Source organism: Cricetulus griseus, chromosome 3 (assembly GCF_003668045.3).
Source record: "Cricetulus griseus strain 17A/GY chromosome 3, alternate assembly CriGri-PICRH-1.0, whole genome shotgun sequence".
Lineage (NCBI taxonomy): Eukaryota > Metazoa > Chordata > Mammalia > Rodentia > Cricetidae > Cricetulus > Cricetulus griseus.
The window spans coordinates 29,421,526-29,427,525 of record NC_048596.1 but is presented as its reverse complement, the minus strand read 5'-3'; positions in this window follow the sequence as shown (position 1 = coordinate 29,427,525).

Here is a 6,000-nt window from a genome sequence, read left to right as displayed (position 1 = left end):
GATCTGCCTGTTTCTGACTCCCAAGTGCTAGGATTAATGGTGTGCACCACCCAGGTATCAGCCTGCTTTCTTATAGAACCCAAACCAGCCCATGGTAGCCCCACCTGCAATGGGCTGGACCTTCCCTCCTCAACCACAAATTAAGAAAATGTCCTACAGGATTGCATACAGTCTAATCTTATGGAAGTATCTTCTCAGTTAAAGGTACCTCCTCCCAGAGGAGTCTAGCTTGTATGAAGGTGACATTAAAAACTAGCAGGCATAGTAGGAGAAACATAAAGTGAGAATTTACCCCAGATCTGCAGGGCTAGTCAAGGTTGGTAGGGAAAGCTACAGGAAACTTCTCTTGAGATAACATTATTTGATATCTTGATAGATGTTTTGGTTATATAAATACATTTGTCAAACATTTAAAGTACACTAATTTGTTTATTTTATCATCAATTGTGGATATACATTTTTCTGAAAATATTCTTTCCTTCTTGCAGCCAAGTTAATAATACACCTCAAGGTCATTTAAGACTGTGTACTTAGCCTGAAGTCCTACTGTGTACATCACCTGTTTAAATTTAACCTGCCTTTAAGAGAACAATGTAAGATATTATGACTTAGATTTTTCATGCAACCAGCCCTCACAATATAAGCCCAATACATAGCTTTAACCTTAAATTATGTATTCTTCCATGAACCTAATACAGAATAATGTATGTGTGTGTTATGGCAATCTTTTGCTAAAAGTCAACAGTTTGGAAGCATCCATAAACCAAACAAATGTTGGGAGCAACATGTGGATGCAGTTGATAACTTCTGTATAGTTTTGAGTGTTCTGGGTGAATCGTGTCAGTACAGTAGCGTCTGCCGTGTAAAACTGCTAACAAGCTCTGTAAGGAATCCCTTGTTCCTTTCCCACACCATGTCTTCTGTGCTGTTCAAGACACAAGGAGGAAAGGGCCAGGCAGAGATGTAGGAAAGGCACAGTAGAAAGGCAACAGGAACTGATCAGGAACACACAACAGACAGACAACAGATGGGACAGAAACCACAAACTACAGACAGAAGACACAGGGACAGAGGTGGAAAATTTAAATTTGAGCTGGCTCTTGGCCAAACTAATCCAAGAAGAAATTCCTTAATGGATATTGACACATGTTGGTGTCCACTCTGAGGTTTCTTTAATACATTAACACAATCAGTTAAGTCTTAATTCAAAAGATAAAAATCTGAACAAATTTTCAATTTGAGTTGAGGATATGTATATTGGCCTGGAGGGACAAGTGAACTGGCACTTTTCATCTACTTTGGACTGTATGTGAACATAAGATTAATTGATAAAGAGAAATGTAAATGATCCATATGTGGACAGCAAGTTGGATAAAGTAATGGTAGAAACCATACGTGGCACTCCAGGGTTTCATTATGAAATTCTTAACTAAGATTGCTCCTAACAAGATGGAAGGAAGAAAAGAGAAAGAGTTTGCAGAGAAAAGTTCCCCGTTTTTGTTTAAGAAATGGGCTTTCTAAGGGCAGGCAATCCATCATCTCTTCTGATTTTAATGAGTGACTCAGCATCGAACAACTTACATCTGGTGCCAGTTTTGCTATCCTCACTCCTATGTTGTCGGTTTTCCACGTGACAAAGTGGCTTTTCAGAAACCTTGTTCCTTTTTTACCTTTGTTTGAATTTGGCTCAGATAAATCTTCATAGCACTGACATTTTCTCTTCTGGGGAAAGAATGGTTTTTTTCCCCTCCCCCACGTCCCAAGCTGGGCACAGTGGGCCCAGAGGCTTGTAGGACAAGGCCTTCTGGCTATATTCCTGCCTTCAAGTCTCCCTTCTCTCACAGGTGCCTCCCTCTGAGTGCAGGATCCCAGGAGCCCCAGAGGAAACTCATTAGACATCCATTGGCCTAGGAAGATTCAGAATTGCTGTAAGTGGCACCAGGAAGGAGATCAGCCTGTTAGTGTGAGGAAACGCCACTTCCAAAGGGGAATTGTGCCGGCAGCCCTGTAAGACAAGACTCCCTTTCAGGCTATTAACTGTACTTGTTCATCATGGAAAATGTGGCTTGAGAGAGTTAGCAAATGCCTACAAACTCATTTGATGTGGAATTCAGGAGGCTCATGGAACTGGGTACAGTGTTGTCTGCCAATGCTACCTGTTACAGAAAGGAAGTGTGTATGGGATACCCTTTATCTGTACTTAGTCCTTTCCTGGTTCCCTCTCACAGCCAATGACCGTTCAGAAGTCAAAAGACTTCAGTGACAATAATCACACAAAGAACACACTATGGCCTCCTGAAACTCAGTCAATGGTAAAACAAACACTTTATTACCTAGGTCATGTTTCATCCAAATGATCATTGTCTATATTATTATTATTATTATTATTATTATATTATTATTATTATTAATTGTGATGCAGATATGTAATCTGACCATGTTCAACGTAACTGAGGTAGGTTTAGTCATTCTAAGGTGAGCAGAGTATCAAGACACCTATTTGCAGATCTGGTAAACATGAACCTCTCTCTATAGGAGGCTCCTTCAGAAGATCAAGTCACCTTTGTTTAACGTAGATGGGTGTGCTGTACCATATTCATGACTCCATAATTTTGAAAAAATTGGGGGGCTCCAACTTTTTTTTCTCCATGACAGGGTTTCTCTGTATTGCTTTAGAGCCTCTCCTGGAATTTGCTCTGTAGACCAGGCTGGTGTTGATCTCCCAGAGATCTTCCTGCCTCTGCCTCCCGAGTATTGGGATTAAAGGTGTGTGCCACCAATGCCTGGTTCAAGAGCTCCAATTTTCATTGGAATAGTTTTTCCTTGACTATTTCAAGAACATATGTTAAGAAATTTTTAGATTTTTATTTTAAAAACTAAATTATTAAATCTCCCCTATCTGTCTTAGTTAGGATTAATATTGCTGTGATTAAGTACCATGACCTAAAGCAACTAGGAAAGGGAAAGGTTTACTTAGCTTAAACTTCCACATTACTGTTCATTATCAAAGGCAGTCAGAACAAGGAACTCAAGCTGGGCAGAAACCTGGAGGCATGAACAGATGCAGAGGCCTTGGAGAAACACTGATTACTGGCTTGCTCCGTATGGCTTGCTTAGCCTGCTTTCTTATAGCAGCCAGGACCACCAGCCCAGGGATGGCATCACCCACAATGGGCTGGGCCCTTCCACATCAATTACTAATTAAGAAAAATGCCTTACAAGCTTATGCCTTGCAGTGCCTTATGATCTTATGGAAGTGTTTTCTCAATGAAGGTTCTGTTCTTTCAGATGACTTCAGCTTGTGTCAAGCTAACATAAAACTAGCCAGCACGTATCACCCACTCTATTCCCTCCCCTCTAATTCATCCTCCGTCTCCCCACATTTCTATTTCATCCCAACTTCAGCAGCCATCAGTTGTCAGTAGATTCTCAGGTAGGGATGGGACTTCATGATTCCTTCATTTATTCTTGCTAGGACTTTGTCTGGCTTGATCTGGTGTAGGTCTAATACACGCATCACAGCTGGGTGAGTCACTTGTGCAGTGGATGAACTGCAGTCATCCATTACCTCTGGCTCTTACAGTATTTCCACCCTCTCTTTCACTTGATCCTTGAGCCGTGGGAGAAATGGGTGTCATGTAGATACCCTATTTAGAGCTGAGCACTCCTCACTGTCTCTATTTTCTGAATGTACGGGTTGTGGGTCTCTGTACTAATAGTTATCTACTGAAAACAAAACAAAACAAAACAAAAAAAGGAAGCTTCTCTGATGATGGTTGAGAGATGTGCTAATCTAAGGATAATTATTTGGGGGCATTTTAATACCATTTTTCATTTAGCTAGTAGTAGTAGGTTCTCCCTTAGGGTCTATATTTTCTCCAGCTACAGGTTCTCAGCTTAGTTAGTGGTACCAGACATGAGTTTCATCTTGTGACATAGGCCTTAAAACCAATTAGAATATGATTGTTTACATTCATGCCACGGTTGCCCTGGTGGGCATATTTTACCAGGCCAGTCATTACTGTAGCTTGCAGGGTTCACAGCTGGATAAGAATGTTGATTAATTTCCTCCTCTGATAGCATGCATAGCTCCTTCCAGCACAATGAAAGCTGGCCAGCAGGGATAAAATGTCCAAGTCAGTACCAGTTTGATTAATCCCTTTTCTGTGACACAAGTATGTGGTATGCAGAGGAGACTTTTCACTGTCTAGCCTGGTTTTACTTGACCAGTTTCTCTCCACCCACTGGGTCCCTGCAGCCACTTATAAGATAACCACTCAGAGACTTAATATATATTTATAATTGTTTGGCCAATGGCTTAGGCTTATTACTGGCTAGCTCTCTCTTATAAATTAACCCATTTCTACTAATCTGTGTATTATCACGTGGTTGTGGCTTACTGGTGATGCCCTGGCATCTAGCCTCCCCAGTAGCTACATGGCATCTCCTCAACTCCACCTTCTCTCTCTCTCTCCATTTGGATTTGCTGCCTGATTTTACTCTACTTAGCCATTGGCCAAAACAGCTTTATTCATCAACCAATAAAAACAAAACATATTCACAGCATACAGAAGGACATCCCACATCATAGGAACAAAGTCTGAATGGTACATCAAGTTCTGGAGGGTAACCAAGGACAACGTTAATAGCCTTTAATGTTTATGTGTGTGTGTGGGGGGGTGTGGTTTGGAATCCTACTGACCAAAAAAAAAAAATTAAAAGAAGTGGCTACCCACCCTTGACACTGGACTTCTGATAGCCTATAATGTCTAATTGTAGAGGTACTGTTACCAGTTATAGGGTAACTCCATTTAAGCTGTTTTATATATGTATATATTTAAAGAAATTTCTACAGTGAGTTTTCCTATGACTTTTTCACATGTCTTTTCTTTAGCTTATTTATCTCTCTCCATGCTCCCTCCTCCACCTCCCCTCCCATTTCCTCCTAACTTTTCCTGCTCTATTACTCTCCTTACCCAGTTCTAACCACCAGTATTCAATTCCGTATCCCTTGCCATCCATCACTATGGCCCCCTGTTACTCTGCTGACTTCCACTGGTACTCTAATTTAGACGAGCACATTCAAAGGTAGAATCCACATGTAAGAGAGAATATTCCCGTGGTTTCCTTCTGCGTGGGGGTTGCCATACTTACAATGATTATTTCCAGCTTCATATTTTTGCCTGAAACTTTCAAAATTTCATTCTTTACAGTTGAGTAACATCCTGTTGCATGTCCCATAATGTCACTGTCCATTTATCTGTTGAGGGGCATCTAGGCTGTTGCCATTTCCTAGCTACTGTGAACAGAGCAGCAATGAGGACGGATAATGGATGGATGGATGGTCAGGTAACTCTGCAGTAAAATAGAGTCCTTTGGTATACGCCTAGGAGTGATATAGCTGCCTCATAATCTATTTCTAGTTTTTGGAGGAACTTCCATACTGATTTCCATAGTGGCTACAGCTACAGTTTGCACTCTCACCTATAGTGATTATGTGTTCTCCTATCCCTCACATCCATGCCACCATTTGTTGTCACTTATTTACTTATTTTGATCTCAGACATTCTGACTGGGGTAAGATGAAATCTCAAACTAGTTTTAATTTGCATTATCCTGAAGGCTAAGGATGTTGAATAGTAAAACTAAGTCATTTATATTTCTTTTGAGAATTGTTAAGTTACATGCCTCAATTTTTCATTGGATAGTTTGATTTCTTGATGCTTAGTTTGTTTTTACAACCTTTATTTTTATTTTATGTGTATAGGTGTTTTGCCTGTATGTATGTCTGAGGATTACATGCATGCAGCGACAGCACAGGCCAAAAAAGGGTGTTGCATTGCTGGGACTAGAGTTACAGACAGTTGTACATTTCAGCGTGGGTGCTAGGAATCGAATCCATGGTTCTCTGGGAGAACCACCAGTGCTTTGAACTGCGGAGACATCTCTCCAACACTGATGTTTAGTTTTCCTGAGTTTTTTCTAGACATTTTCCCATTT